Source organism: Nycticebus coucang, chromosome 16, assembly GCF_027406575.1.
Source record: "Nycticebus coucang isolate mNycCou1 chromosome 16, mNycCou1.pri, whole genome shotgun sequence".
In the NCBI taxonomy this organism is placed as follows: domain Eukaryota; kingdom Metazoa; phylum Chordata; class Mammalia; order Primates; family Lorisidae; genus Nycticebus; species Nycticebus coucang.
In genome coordinates, this window is record NC_069795.1 from 88712259 (window position 1) to 88729460 (window position 17202).

General features: G+C 37.4%; 1 protein-coding gene across 3 annotated transcripts in view; it reads right to left on the reverse strand.

Annotated features, from left to right (window-relative positions):
• Positions 1-17202, reverse strand: part of MAP3K13 (mitogen-activated protein kinase kinase kinase 13) — a 166395-nt gene that overhangs the window by 119112 nt on the left and 30081 nt on the right. The window contains exon 1 of one of the 3 annotated variants that reach the window (XM_053565559.1): positions 6078-6338. The exons of the other annotated variants lie outside the window; for them this stretch is intronic. The gene's annotated coding sequence lies outside the window, so the exon portion shown is untranslated. Of the gene's footprint in view, positions 1-6077; positions 6339-17202 lie in introns of those variants that run through there. 3 annotated transcript variants of the gene reach the window in all.

Here is a 17202-nt window from a genome sequence, read left to right on the forward strand (position 1 = left end):
AAAAAATAAAAAATAAATAAAAAGAAATGTGTATCTTCATTATTGCCAGTACACTGGTGGTTCTCTGCTCAACTCATCTGAGAACTAGAACCTTCCCCTGAATTAAGTACAGCTTACTATGCAATGATTCTCAGTGGTGATGCTCTGGGAGGACCCACACTCACATCCACATCCACATCCACACACATTCTTAGGAGGATTTATCCTAACAATGGAGCAAGCAAAGTTTGAAAGTGTTCTTCAGGGCGGCGCCTGTGGCTCAAGGAGTAGGGCGCTGGTCCCATATGCCAGAGCTGGCGGGTTCAAACCCAGCCCCAGCCAAAAACCACACACACACACACAAAAAAAGTGTTCTTCAAGCACCACTCGTGCCCGGACTCCACCCAGTAGAAAAATCACTAACTAAACCAAAATGACTGGCGTTTCATAATAAACAAATGTTTATAAGAGTGTCTGTGTCAGGTGTCAAAAGTTAATACTAACTTTTTAGTATTAACAAAAACTTAATACTAAATATTCACTTTGAGTTTTAGGACTTAGAAGAAATTCACTATCTATACCCAAGGTGCCTGTTGAGGTCAACCACTGGCCCTTGTGTTTGAAGGTTCATTAATCTCTCTGCAGAATTTATATCTGCACATAAACAATACAAGAGAGTCTCTTTTAACTCACCCCACACCCAGAACTCTCTATTCCCATCCCACCTTTATTTTCCTTCTTAACATTTATCACTGCGTAGACATAATTTACCCATTTACTATTCATCTTCCATTAGAATAAAATAAATCCTCTTGGGCAAGGATTTTGTCTGTTTTATTCACTGCTGTGTACCAAATACTTAGAACACATAGTAAATACTCAATAAATATTTGTTGATTAAATGAATAAAAAATGATGACAACACCTCTATTCTTGCCACTCTACTTCGTTCATCTTGTTTTCCATCACGGTCTCTCTACCATTCTCTTTGATCATTCTCTCATGCCCTCTGTACTGGCCTTCCATTCTCAGGGATTTTCTGCTGCTGCATCAAGGAGAGTCTGGCCATTCTGGGCTCCATGACTACCTATTATAGATAATCCTCATTTACCCCCACCCTCTGATCTTCCAGTGCACCTGCTGTGCCAACATTTAATCCTATATTACCCCCAACATCCAACTTACCTCAGTCTTTAGTCTGCTCTGTCCAGAGTCAGGCTAGAGAAGATTTTAGATTCATGCTGGACTGGACCAAAAACAATCTATGGTAGTAGTACTCAATATTTAAAATCCATAGTATATAGAAGAGAGTACAATTAAAAATTAGAGGGTGGCACCTGTGGCTCAAAGAGTAGGGCACCAGCCCCACATACGGGAGGTGGTGGGTTCAAACTTAGCCCCAGCCAAAAACTGCAAAATAAATAAATAAATAAATAAATAAATAAAATTAGAGCCGGGTTTGAAAATTGGGTATAACATTCACTGCCTGGTATTTTTGGTTGAGTCAACCACCTTTCTGAACCTTTTTTTCCTCATTCCCTTTTTATGGGAATAAAAGTACCTACTTTATATTATGGAGAATATATTTTATTTTATATTTATTTATTTATAGACAGAGTCTCAGTCACCCTTGGTAGAGTGCCGTGACATCATAGCTCACAGCAACCTCAAACTCTTTGGGCTTAAGCGATCCACTTGCCTCAGCCTCCCTGGTAGCTGGGACTACAAGTGCCCACCATAACGTCATAGAGAAGGGGTTTCACTTCTGCTCAGGCTGGTCTTGAACTCCTGAGCTCAGGCAATCCACCTGCCTTGGCCTCTCAGAGTACTGGGATTACTGGCATGAGCCACTGCGCCTGGCTGAAGATTATATTTTCAATAAAATAATGTATATAAAAGATCCCAACAGACATACAGGCATATAAAAAATAGTTAATAAATGTTAGAGATCCTACTCTTCTTTAACAAACTTCACTAACCTCCAATGATGCCCTTTCTTTGAGTGATTAACAAGAAGATCCATGGATTCCAGATTTCCATGAATCTTCTTAGTTTTCCTCTTCCCTCCTTTCCATATCAGAATTCTATGTTTTCACTCATCCTCTTTCCTGACTCAGAAAGTGTCTCTCTTCTTTTCTAAGACTGTCTATCCATGCCAATAGTTTTCAAGCCTGGCTACACATTAGAATTATCTGGTGAGTTTTTAAAAAATACACATGACTGGGTCCCACCATAAACCAATTAAATATGAATCTCTGGAAGTAGAATCACATGGCACCAGTATCTTTTTCTAAGTTCTTCAGTAGGTTGCCAAGACAATTCAATGGGAGAAAGAAGAGTCTTTTAAACAAATACTACCAGAATAACTGGATATCCACATTCAAAAGAATAAAGTTGAACGCCTTCCATCTGCCATACACAAAATTTAACTCAAAATGGATTAAAGATCTAAATGTAGAGCTAAAACAATAAGACTCTTAGAAGAAAACACAGATGCAAATTCTCATGACTTTGAGTCAGATAAAGTCATCTTAGGGTGGCGCCTATGGCTCACTGAATAGGGCGCCGACCCCATATACTGAGAGTGGCGGGTTCAAACCGGGCCCGGCCATTGTGGCGAGCACCTGTAGTCCCAGCTACTGGGGAGGCTGAGGCAAGAGAATCACCTAAGCCCAGGAGCTGGAGGTTGCTGCGAGCTGTGATACCACGACACTCTACCAAGGGCAATAAAGTGAGACTCTGTCTCTACAAAAAAAAAAAAAAAAAAGCCATCTTAGATATGATACCAAAGCATAAACAAAAAAAAAGACACAAAATTAATTGAACTTCATCAAAATTAAAAATTTTTGCACTGCAAACAATATTATAAAGAAAGTAAAGAACACCCTATGGAATGAAAGAAAATATTTGCAAATCATATATCTGATAAAGAGCTTATATCCAGAATATATAAAGGACTCTTACACTTAATAGTAAAAGATAAAAACCTAATTTTTAATATGGGCAAAGTGTCTAAATAGATATTTCTCCAAAATAAGACATATGTATAATCAATAAGAACATTAAAAGATCCTCAACATCATTAGCTATTAGAGAAACGTAAATCAAATTACAATGAAATACCACTTAAAACTTACTAAGATAGCTCTAACTAAAAGAAATAGATAATAACAAGTGTTGACACGGATGTGGAAGAATTGGAATACATTGTTGTTGGGAATGTAAAATGGTGCAGCCACTTTGGAAAACAGTTTGGCATTTCCTCAAGAAATGAAAACATGTTCATGCAAAAACGTGTACACAAATGTAAATAGCAGTATTATTTCTAATAGCCAAGAAATTAAAATGACCCAGTATCCACCAATAAAATTATCTGGCAATAAAAAGAAATGAAGCACAAGCAACAATGTTATGCTAAGTGAAAGAAGCTAGTCACAAAAGACCATGTATTTTATGATTTCATTTATATGAAATAGCCAGACTAGGCAAATCTATAGATAGAAAAAGTAGATTAACAGTTGCCTAGGGCTCCAGGGTAGGGAGAGATGAGGAGTCACTGCCAATGGGTATGTGGTTCTTTTTATGATGATTAAAATGTTCTACAATTGATTGTGGTGATGGTTATACTACTCTGAGATTATACTAAAACCATTAAATAGTAAAAAAGAAAAAGGGAAGAAGGAAGGAATAAGTTCTGCTGGCAGTTCTAACGTTAAAGTTTATTTCTGGTAACTTATCTTCTAGATTCCTTCACAGTAAAGATTGCATCTTCTAAACCTTCACACCCCCCCCCCATATCATTACAGAAAAATAACTGACACAGAGCCGGAGTGTGGTATCTTTTAGTGACTTCTTTTTTGTTTTATAGCAGGGGAATGTTCCTTATCTTAATCAAAATTGCAAGAGTGAGGCTGCCATCTGGCAGAATTGCTCATCTCGGCTATCTGGATTTATTTGAGCTCTCCAGCAAGTAATTCAGCTGAAGCATATAGAGAGAGGCCAGGCAGACTACAAACCAAACGGACCAGTTCTGCCATCCAAAGGTCCAGTGGATGTGGCCTCTGGCCCTTAGGAACCATTCTTTGACAGTTCCCCAGGACACGCCCTGGTTGGACTGACTTTGTTTACTAAATAAATTAATTCCTACTTCTGGAGTAGCTTCAATTTTTAAACAGAAAGCCATTTATTGACAGTCACTGATACACAGGATTTTATTGTTTTATATTAAACAATTAAGAGTTATTGTTTTTTTCTACAAGTACACTATACATGAAAATAAATAAAATCTAGAATATAGTCACTAGGAGTGGAGAGAGAGGATTCTATATCTACTCTGCGCCTTAAAGGGACAGTTTTCTTTAATGAATACAAAGTATAGAGTATTTCTTTCATGGAAATAAGGCTCTCTTTTGGCAAAATGTACATAAAAGGCAGGGTCTAAGGAACATTTCTTAAGATAACTTTAATTATGTCAATACAATTTAAAAATATCCTAAGAATTCAGTACTCTGATCTGGTAGACGTCAATAATTTAAAATAACTTGGAATTGCTACTTACAACAGTCTCTACACACAAAAAGGAAAATGTTGAAATAAGTCAAGATGTTTACAAACATTGTGTCTAAAACATTACCTCATTTGTTGAATCCAGCAAATAAAAAGTAGTAAAATATGAAACCATAATTATCTGAGCATAGGACAAAGATCTGATTTAGAATCAGGCAGAGTTTCCCCTTCTGTAACTCTTGTGGGTTCAAAAGTACTCAGAAAAACATAATGAGTGAGAGCAATGCTAAGATAAGAGGAGCAATGAAAGAAAATATAACATTTTCAGGTATGATAATTTTGAAATTAAGTAAGTTTATAGTGGGCAGATTCATTAAAAACAATAATTCAAAAGATAGTATTAGAGCCATAATCAGAAGCCTTGCTTCACAAGAAAAGATACAATATGAACATCTCAAAACTAAACATTGATTATATAAAGTAAACACGCCAAACCTGGGATAAGGAGAAATATCAGGCATTTTGCTTTTTCTCTCACCAGAAAGAACAAACAGGTCTATGCTGCAGACTGGTATGTAAATTGCTCAAAGTGAGGCAGTTGGAAATGCTATCAGATTCTTTGGGTTGAGGAGCTGCCCAGGGGCAAAACATGAAACAATGTTACATCCCTCTTCTTTACTACCACAACTTTCACCAGAATAAACCAGAGCCTTGGGAAACAAATTCAATCACAAATACTTTTTTTTTTGTTAAACTACAGTAGCACACTATCAAACCAACTTTGTACATGGAACACATCAGAACTTTTCCATGTTTCCCAAACACAGTGGAATAAACTATTTTCATCTGGAAGTTCATCTTCGAAAAATACTCATATACATTTTAACACAATCCAATTTTTGAACATAGTAAGAAACCACTTCTTAGTTTTAATTAGGGGTTGTTAAAAATTAGAACTTAAGGATAATTCCCCTTTGCCTCCAGTGCAGGTTTTACGGCTTTTTGACACTGTAAACTGAGTACAGAGTGACCTGAAGAAGAGCTACTAACACGTATATATAAATATATATATATATACCTGCCTGACGCCCGAGCTTTTAAAAAATGTTTGAACAAGTATTCATTTTCCCAAAGTGCAATCGCAAGATACTGACTGTTACACAATTAGGAAACAAAGGCCAGGTGAAGGGTAAGAGTCCGCAGAAAGGTGGGCAGGACAGAACCTGCTCCGTCTTGCTGGCCCCGCTTTCCCCAGCACGTTTCTGGTGTATCTGGGCTTTTTCTCTGTTGCCATCTACATCATCTCTTAGGGAAATGGATCTCCCTTTAAAGAGAGCCAAGCAAGCATCCAGAGGTAACGTGCAGAACCGTAAATGAAAAATGTCCACGTCTAGCAGGCAGGCAAGCAAAGGAAAACCAGCTGTCAGTTTCCAGCTGAAGCTCCTGGCTGTAACGGGGTTTCAGGTTTCTCTCCGCCTCTGTCTCTGCCTGTCTCACAGTCTCCCCCAATAATACCAATTTTCTTATCATCTCAAATCACAAATACATTCTCTGTCCTTGTTTTCGGGAAAAAAATAGAATGCAATACTCACAATGAAGAAGAATTCCTACACATGCTGTTCCATTTTCTTGCTTTCAAAAGATGGAAGGTTAATTTAAAAAGCCTTGCAGAATTAGAAAAATAAGGGGGAGGAGGATTCCACCCACACAATCCTCCAACCCACCGCAAAGGAGCCCAAAAGCTTGCTGACGTCACAGATTCATGAATGGGTGTAAATTGGGCTGGTTTAGGATTCCGCACAGACTTTGCTGTGGTGTGTGCCATGGGAAAAAAAAAAAAAGAAAGAAAGAAGGACAGAAAAAAAGGGGGAGGGTTCAGATATATCCAGCCAATAGGCGTCAGGCAGACATGGTCTTCCTTCTTTTAGAAGGAATCTGTCACAGAGTAAACAGAGCCCGCCAATCAGGCGTCTGCTACTGCCTTAAGCCAGACCAGCAGCCTGAGGAGGAGGAGGAGAGTGTGTGAGTGTGAGTGTGAGTGTGTGTGAGAGAGAGAGTTTTAAGCTGTGATAGTCATGAAACATTACTACTGCTATTGAATGAGGGAATCAAAATAGAATTTCAGTGGAAGCAAGGCTAACAAAAATGCGCATATAGGAAATTCTATCTTTTATTCATTAGAACTATTTTCTTTAACCCTTTCTTTAATCCCTGTTCAGCAACGTGTCTGACGTGGTAAAAATAAATCAGAGTCAGGAAAACCGTTTTTAAAACTGGTGACCAGTGGACACGCGTGCCTTGCACACCATGCCTTGTAAAAGCAAACTAGTAGGGAAAGTGTACCCAGCAATAATGATCTAGTGACTAAATAAACATAATATCTAAAATAATGTTACACGAATGTAATTGTTTTGTATAGCAATAACATCTGATCTCTATGCTGTATCAAAAGTGGCTATGGAAGAATAATGTATTGCTACATTTAAATAAGGCATAGCATCTACTTAATTGATTTATTCAACTTCTGACATTCAGTGAAGATACGGCTCCAAAAGGGCTCTTAATGAAACTTTGAGCAAATTTTGGTTTCAGTAAAATGTCCTATTATTAACAAAAACAGGTGTATTAAATTCATCCAAAGGACATTTCTTTACTATTTAAAGTTTTGCAAAATTATACAAAAGCTGAGATAAATATAATTTATTTCCCCTGTTCTCCATCACTGCTTTATAATGACCAATACTTTATAAACACTGATCATGAATTTTTAAACTCCTGAAATGGCCTCAAATCCTTGAAATTAGAACAATAGTGGTTAATATAAGTCCTCCCTTATGAGATGTTCAGTGACCAAGACATCTCCTCTCTTAATCAGATTATTTGTATAGCTGAGAGAAGGAAAGTGGTCCCGTTTCTATGTGGTTCTGGAGAGTCCAAACCTGACCACTAGTAAGTATTGCATGCCCCTTAGCTCATTTGGGAAAAGTAAACATTTTAGGATTATTTTACGCAAGACAAAGATGTTCACCATACCGTTCTGCTGTACACTCAAGCAATCAAGTACCACTGGAAACAACATAGTCAACAAACTTCTCTAAAGGAGCTTCTTGTGGAATATCACCACAGAAAAGATAGACTAAAGAAGTTTACCCATGTAAGATGGGAATGCTCAAGGCCAATACAGTATTGGTACATTCTCAGTAGGCCTGAGTGTACACATTATTTTAGAACCAACCAATGGAAAGAAAAAAAAATAATATATATATATGTTTCTTTTAACAACAATCAAAGCTAACCAGATTATACTAAATGAATGAAATTTATAAAAAATATTTTTCTTCCAAAATAATACATACTAATAAAAGGAGGAAGCATCTTTGTGGAACACATCAATAAAATAGTGAACAAACTCGTCAAGTCGTATACATTAAACGTCTGCAGCTTTTTGTATGTCAATCATACTTCATTAAAACTGTTTCATGAAGATGGCCAAATCTGTTACAGAAGCTAACATATTTGCTGTAAAGTTTGACAGCAACATCATAACTAACAGTCCACCAGGGGTGGAGGTAATCTCTGAAGCAGTTTAAGAAAACAGAGTCTGTAAATGCTTCTAATAACCACCACCTCATCTAGAATTTTTGGATCAATATGTAAACAAAAACTAGCTGTATGGACTTACCACTTTAGTGAACTTGCTACTTATTCTCTTTAGTGAACTTGGTCCAGGTTACCACAGAAATATCAGGTGGGGGGCAGTGCCTGTGGCTCAAAGGGGTAGGGCGCTGGCCCCATATGCCAGAGGTGGCGGGTTCAAATCCAGCCCCAGCCAAAAATGCAAAAAAAAAAAAAAAGTAAAGAAAAGAAAGAACTATCAGGTGGGCCAACAAAGATCCATCTGTGACAAACATCACAGAAATCACTGAAAAAAAAAACTGTCTCCCCAAATTGTAAAAACTATAGAAGTCAATCTTGGAGGAAGCCACTGTTGTTTTGGGAGTAGAAGTTTGGAAGGGAAATGAAGGCATGAAAAATATACACTCTGGAGCAGCACTGCCCAAGAAAACTTCTTGTAGCGATGGAATGTTCTAAAATTTAAATTAATACTGAGCATCTGAAATATGGCTAATGTCCTTGAGGAACTGAATTTTTAATTTAATGTAACTTATATTAGTTTAATCTTAAAAATAAACAGTCACACATGGCTGTGGTCTGAGACAGTACTCTAGAGATATGAAGCCAAGTCCCATCATCATTAAGTAATTTCTTTATTTCATCATGTGGGCATGCTGAATGTGGAGGGCTACAAGTCCATTAAGAAGATGAGAAGGCTCTTTTAAGAACCAAATGAACCTCTTCAGACTTCAATTATAACTGCAAAATGACCCTGATATTGTTACCTAAGAAGATACCCAAAACTCATTATTAGATAAAGAAGTTATGGCACAATTACCTTGCTATAAAAATATAAGCTATTCCAGGTTTCTTTCCTTTTTTATTTTTTTCTTTTTGAGAAAAATTATGTTTATTTAAAAAGGAAAATATGGGGCGGTGCCTGTAGCTCAAAGGAGTAGGGTGCCGGCCCCATATACTCGAGGTGGCGGGCTCAAACCCAGCCCTAGCCAAAAACTGCAAATAAATAAATAAAAAAAATCAGTGTGATGAAAATGTGTCAAACGGTCTATAAAACCAGTGTATGGTGTTCCATGATCGCATTAAGTACACAGCTATGATTTATTTAAAAAAATAAAATAAAATAAAGGAAAATAGAGGGCCAGGTGCAGTAGCTCACATCTGTAATCCTAGCACTCCATGAGGCTGATGTGGGTGGACTGCCTGAACTCACAGGTTTGAGACCAGCCTGAGCAAGAATGAGAACCTGTCTCTTAAAAATAACCAGGTGTTGTGGTGGGCACTTATAGTCCCAGCTATTCAGAAGACTGAGGCAAGAGGATTGTTCGAGCCTAAGAGTTTGAGGTTGCTGTGAATATGACACCAGGGCACTCTACCAAGGGTGACAGGGTGAGACTCCGACACAAAAAATAAATAAGAGGAAAATAATATATATGTGCATATACTATATATAAATGTATATGCTTTTTGTGATTCGCATATTTGCTTTCTCCTCGTTTTGCATTTGATTTCTCTTTTGTTAACCTTATTTTATATATAATATATATACTTCCTTCATGATAAGCACTTCAAATTCTTTTTAAAAGGTAGAATATCAATAAAAATTTATACTAACTACGTATCAATAAACTATTAAAAAGATGAAAGCCTCATGTCAGCAAATTCTACAATCATCTTTATGACACAATTACGGCAAACTTCGAAGAACATGGCAAGTTAACTGAATTTGACCTCTTTAATATTTTTATTAAAGGATAATAAAACATCTAGCCAGCTGGAGAAAAGCAATTGCTTGAGCTTTTATAGGCTATTTAGAATAATTCTTAACAGCTTAGTGACGTTTTAATGCATTATCCCTGTCAAAAGGATGACTACAAATGAAGAAGGTAAGAATTCTTCTCTGATCGATAATGCAAATGCACTGAAGTCAATCAAAAGCAAATGGATTCCTCGATTAATAAAATATTTAACATCCTCAAACTACACCATTCCATGATATACAAATTCTGGCAAGGTACCATGAACCAAACCTTTGTGGGACTAAAAATAATACATTGCATTCATAAGGGTACTTTATACATTGAAAGAGCAAAAGGAAATTATGTGACACTTTACTCATCCACATATAATTCATACTACTTCCTGAGAGCTCATGTAAAAAATACTCTCTAACTTCACATTCTTCTGATCCTATTTTAATTTCTCCTCCTTAGCTAGATACAAGTTGCTGTTTCCACTTTAGCCTCACAATGCAGGCAATACAATTAAAGATCATAACCGGTTTTGTGCCTCACGCCTGGAATCCTACCACTCTGGGAGGCTGAGGTGGGTGGATCCCCTGAGCTTAGGAGTTCTGATAGGAGAAAAAAAAAAAAATAGCCAGGCGTTGTGGCAGATGCCTGTAGTCCCAGCTACTTGGGAAGCTAAGGCAAGAAGATCACTTAAGCCCAAGAGTTTGAGTTTGCTGTGAGGTAGGATGCTATGGCACTCTACACAGGGTCACAGAGCGAGACTCTGTCTCAAAAAAAAAAAAAAAAAAAAAGATCAAAACATGAAAATAGTGGACACCTGTCTTTTTAAGAAAAGTCTGTCCACGATTGTAAGAGGGACTTTACATAACAAATGCAATCAGTGTAACCTGGTTTTTGTACCCTCAATGAATCCCCAACAATAAAAAAAAGAAAAAAAGAAAAGTCTGCCCTTATATTGTCTCTATTCGAGGGAACCGTTTCTCCCCTACTGTCAGTCCACGTGGCTCAGATGGGATCACCTCATGTAAAGCCAGGCCTCCAAGAGTGAGCATGTGGCATAAAGCTGGGCAGCTCACTTACTTGGTCATAATGAGTAGTGAAAGCACAGACACAAAATCCAAACCAGCCAATGAGAATCATCTGAATCATCCTCCAAATGTTTGGCAACTATTGTATGGAGGGGAGGGGGGCGGTGTACATTTGTTTCATCAGGATACTAGCTATAAGAACCATATAGGCGGAAAGCTGCCATCTTTGTCCTTACATAGGACACAGGAAAGCAGAACAGAGATAAAGGAAAGAAGACAGATTTCTGACAATAGTCACTGAACATCTAATTTCAGTCTGAACCTCTCAATTCACATAAGCCAATCAATCCCTACTTCCCTCTTCCTTTTTCAATTTTTTTTGCAGTTTTTGGCTGGGGCCAGGTTTGAACCAGCCACCTCTGGTATATGGGGCCAGCACCCCACTCCTTTGAGCCACAGGCACTGCCCCTTCCTTTTTTTTTTTTTTTTTTAATCAAACCAGTTTGATACAGGTTTCTGTCACTTGTTCCCAAGAGTCCTTATTAACATATTGTCATTAATTGATTCTCTTCCGTCAGAGTCAAGAAAACCATATTAAAATCAGACGCCTTGTACTATAAGAGTTCCTTTTCTGACACCAAAAATTTCAATTCTGTCTTCTAACTCTCACATAGTGTTTATTATTGTTTTTGTCATCCTCAAATGTTCAACATTTTTAAGACTCAACATTTCTTCTCAATAGCAAGCTCTATCTTTGATATTTTGAAGTCCGTGACTCTCACAGAAATTTTACTATTTATTTCAATTAACCCAATTGACCCAATTCAATTTTATTCAGGCTTTAAGATATACTAGCTCTGAAGCCCAGACCAAGGTTATTTAAATGTTCTATGCCTCACTGCAAAATGAAAGTCGCTATAGGTGTAGCATAGCATCTCCACATGGTAAACAGTGTTAGCTACATTACTCAATAATCTCATAATCAAAGTGATAACTGAACTTATCTTTTCTTCTATAAACTGCATATGCATTTTATCACTGAGGCTGACAGATTATAACTTTGAATCTGTTAACTTTTTTCTATTTCTCTCTATTCAAAGGTTATAAAGATGTATTTTCCTATGATCTATCCTTTTCTTGACTTTCATTTTAAATTCGATTCTCAGTTCTTTTTGTCTGAATATCCACTGTACGGGCTTCTTCCTTCTATGATTAGTCTGTATGCACTGAAGGAACTTAAACCCAAGTAAAATATAAAAGAATAGCAAAGAATCTGCCAAAAGAACTTTTTGACCCAAGTGAAAAATTATTTTATCATTTACTAATTCGAATTATCTGTGCCATTGCTTTCTTCCCTTAGTGAAGACAAACACTATTATTGAGTGCAATACTATAGCTATAAAGTTTCAACTTCTACTATATGTCAAGCATTGTTCTAAGACTCCCACATAGATCTCTCATTTAATTCATGCAATGATTTCAGGTAGGTATTTAAACCCCCATTTTGAGATGAGGAATGTGAGACAGAAAGGCTAAATAACTTAAAGTCACAAAACCAGTTTAAAAATGAAAAGCAGCAGATTCTAGAACCCATTCTCTTTTTTTTTTTTTTTTTTGTAGAGACAGAGTCTCACTTTATGGCCCTCGGTAGAGTGCCGTGGCGTCACACAGCTCACAGCAACCTCCAACTCCTGGGCTTAGGCGATTCTCTTGCCTCAGCCTCCCGGGTAGCTGGGACTACAGGCGCCTGCCACAACGCCCGGCTATTTTTTTTTTGGTTGCAGTTTGGCCGGGGCCGGGTTTGAACCCGCCACCCTTGGTATATGGGGCCGGCGCCTTACTGACTGAGCCACAGGCGCCGCCCCCCATTCTCTTATTATGCCTGTCTCTGTAAAACAAAAGATAATTTAAATGAGAGTCTCACACTAGAAGCATCCAGATACATGAAATATGTATAACCATCCATTTAAAAAGTATGCTACAGTACTTACTGAAGAAGCCCATTTTAAGAGTATGCTCTACCACGGACTGTGAATAAGCACCAGGGGTGCCTGGCAACCCAGTCTGTGAGAATGGCAAGAGCAGTAACAGGCAAATGAAAAACCAACCTATTAGAACCTATATCATGAAGTGAAATGTTCAGGACTACCAGGCAGGCTGACTATGCATGTGCTTAGAACTCCAGCAAAAGAAAAGCCTTCAATATATTAATTTTGGACCAAATCAGATATTTGATATATTTGTTTTAAAGAATCAAAGTTGTTACTGTGGGGAAAATAAGAATGGTATTGGATTTCATTATATATGTGTATATTATACAGTTAGCATTATTTAATTATTTTGACTTAATATTTAGGGAAAAGGTAATTTTTTTTTCAGTGTTTGGGGCCACTAAGACCTTAATCCAGCCTTGAATTTTCAAACATAATGATCTCATAAATGTATAGAACAAAGGTTATTGTCTCCAAAGTAGGAGGTACTCCTACTTTGCATGGTGTCAAAGAGCAAGGGCCTGACACGGTGGCTCACGCCTATAATCCCACCACTCTGGGAGGCTGACGTGGGTGGATCGCTTGTGCTTAGGAGTTGAGACCAGCCTAAGCAAGAGTGAGACCCCATCTCTACTAAAATAGAAAAACTAGCCCAGTGTTGGGGCAGGCTCCTGTAGTCCCAGCTCCTTGGGAGGCTGAGACCAGATCTCTTGAGCCCAAGAGTTTGAGGTTGCTATGACGTGCCATGACAGTCTACCCAGGGCCACAGAATGAGACCTTGTCTCAGAAAAAAAAAGAAAAAAAGTAAAGGTTTGGCATTAGGAGGATGAGTACCTGGTGGGTCTTTTCAAAAGAACTGTTATCCTAGCTTCTTCTTCAACAGAAGCTGTTGAAACAGCCAGACTTTCTTAAAATGGTAAACGATAGAGTTATTCCTTCCTAGGTATTTGCCCAAAGGAAATGAAGCATACATCGATATGAAAACTTGTACATAACTATTACTGTGTGTAATAGTACTCAAATGAAAACAGCCCAAATGTCCATCAACAAGTGAGTGAATAAACTGTGGTTTAGCTATACAATGGAAATACACCTCTGCAATAAAATAGAATGTGCTATTGATTCATGCTACAACATAGATGAATGTAAAAATAATTCTGGTAACTAAAAGAAGCCAGATGAAAAAAGAGCACATATGTGGCTGGGCAGGGTGGCTCACGCCTGTAATACTAGCAACTCTGAGAGGCCATGGTAGGAGGATCCCGTGAGCTCAGGAGTTTGAGGTCAGCCTGAGCAAGAGTGAGACCCTATCTTTACTAAAAATAGAAAATTAGCAAGCGTGGTGGCAAGGACCTGTAGTCCCAGCTACTGGGGAGGCTGAATCAGGTGAACTGCTTGAGCCAAGAGTTTAAGCTTACAGTTAGCTACGATCATACACTCACACACTATGGCCTGTGGTGAAAGAGTGAAACTCTGTCCTAAAAAAAACCAAAAAACAAAAACACATACTCTGTGTTTTCATTTATATAAAATTCTAGCAAATGCAAACTAAATGTATTGTGATAGAAAACATAACAATGGTTAGCAGGCAAGGGGGAGGATGTCAGAAAGGGAGTACAAAGGGGCCTGAGGAAGCTTTTGGAGGTGCTGCATAAAGCTCATTATCTTGATAGTGGTGACAGGTTCATGGATGTCTTGTTATGTCAAAATGTATGACATTATAGACTTTATTTTTAAATTTAACTTTTTTTTTGAAGACAGAGTCTCACTTTCACACAAGCCAGAGTGCAATGGGTCTATCGTAACTCACTGCAACTTCAAACTCCTGAGCTCAAGTGATCCTCCTGCCTTGGCCACCCAGAGGGCTAGGATTACAGGCATGCGCCACTATACCAGACCTCATTATACACTTTAAATAGTGCAATTTATTGTATGTCCATTTTACCTCAATAAAACTATTAAGAAAATTGTTTCTCTCTCTCTCATTCTCTCTGAGCCAAAAAATATTTTATGCATTTCAAAATTATTGTATGATACTTTTCAGTATTTTTAAGGTAAAGAACAAACACTACAAATAATAATGTTCAGTATTAGAACTGGTACATATACAAATGTGTCGTGTTCATATTCTTAAATATTTAGAGTTTGTGTAATATGCTTTTTCCATTTTAAGGTAAACAAATATTTGATACGTTCAAAAGGACGACAAAAATACATTCTTTAATTGATTCTCATGATAGATAAAGGGAGTTTTAAGAAAATATTTTTCCAACTGCAGTTGCAACCCATTAGTGGACCATGAAATTAATTTGGTGGATCATGACTAGCATTTTTAAAATGAGATTAAATACAATAGAAAATAGTATATCCCATGTGGTGAGGTTAAGTATATTGTTTCAGGAAACTTGTTTGGTATATTTCCACATATGTGTGTGCACTAAAACACTATGACAGTCATATTTCTTTCTTTCTTTTTCTTTTTTTTGAGTCAGAGTCTCACTTTGTCACCTTGAGTAGAGTGCTGTGGCATCATACCTTACAGCAACCTCAAACTCTTGGGCTCAAGGGATTCTCTTGCTTCCATCTCCCAAGTAGCTGGGACTCCAGGCAGCTGCCACAACGACTAGCTATTTTTAGAGACAGGGTCTCGCTCTTGCTCAGGCTGGTGTCGAAATCCAACTTCAGCAATCCACCCGCCTTGGCCTCCCAGAGTGCTAGGATTACAGGTATGAGCCACCGCACATGGCCTGACAGTCCTATTTCTTACTGTAGGTTGTAGTATAAAATTTTTTTAAAAAATAATTATTCTGTGATATATACACTTAACACATATCTATTTTGTTATTCTCTATGCCCTGTTATATACTATTTCTTTTATTCTAAAGTATTTTCTTCATATATATATATTTTTTTTTTGAGACATTATCTTGCTGTATAGCCCAAATTAGAGTACAGTGATGTCATCACAGCTCACTGCAACCTTAAACTCTTGGGCTCAAGTAATTCTTCTGTTTCGTTTCCTGAGTAGCTGCGACAGGCACGTGCCACCCAGCCCAGCTAATTTTTTCTATTTTTTGTACAAATGTAGTCTTGCTCTGGCTTAGACTGGTCTCCAATTCCTGACCTTAAGTGATCCTCCTGGCTCAGCCTCCCAGAGTGCTAGGTATATTTTCTTTATATTGTAAAGTTTTTAAAGTGTCTTTTTTATATCGTACCCTTTTGGAATTTCAGATATCTAAATCCAGAAATAATAATTGGAAACTTATCTGGTCCCAGACATGCTTTGTAAACAATCTTATACTGCACTTTACAGTTTACAAAATACTTTTAAAATGATTAAATAGTCTCATTTTATTATTTTTATTTTTTTGAAAGTAAACTTACCTCATTTTTATTTATTTATATATTTATTTTTGCTTCAATATTTTTCTTTTTTTATTATTAAATCATAACCGTGTACATTAGTGCAATCAAGGGGTACAATGTGTTGGTTTCATATACAATCTGAAATATTCTCATCAAACCGTTCAATGTAGCCTTCATGGCATTTTCTTAGTTATTGTATGTAGACATTTGTATTCTGCATTTAGTAAGTTTCACCTGTACCCATTCTAAGATGCACCGTAGGTGTGGCCCCACCCATTACTCTCCCTCCACCCTTACCTTACCCCTTGGCCCTTTCCCCATATTCTTGTGCTATAGTTGGGTTATAGCCTTTATGTGAAAGCTATAAATTAGCTTCATAGTAGGGCTGAGTACATTAGATACTTTTTCTTCCATTCCTGAGATACTTTGCTAAGAAGAATATGTTCCAGCTCCATCCATGTAAACATGAAAGAGGTAAAGTCTCCATCTTTCTTTGAGGCTGCATAATATTCCATGGTATACATGTACCACAATTTGCTAGTCCATTTGTGGGTCAATGGGCACTTGGGCTTCTTCCATGACTTAGCAATTATGAATTAGGCTGCAATAAACATTCTGATACAGATGTCTTTGTTATATTGTGATTTTTGGTCTTCTGGATATAAACCTAGTAAAGGAATTATAGGATCGAATGGCAGGTCTATTTTTAGATCTCTAAGTATTCTCCAAACATCCTTCCAGAAGGAACGTATTAGTGTACATTCCCACCAGCAGTGTAGAAGTGTGCCCTTTTCTCCACATCCACGCCAACATCTCTGGTTTTGGGACTTTGTTATGTGGGCTACTCTTACTGGAGTTAGGTGATATCTTAAAGTAGTTTTGATTTGCATTTCTCTGATGATTAAGGATGATGAGCTTTTTTTCATGTGTCTGTAGATCGTGCATCTG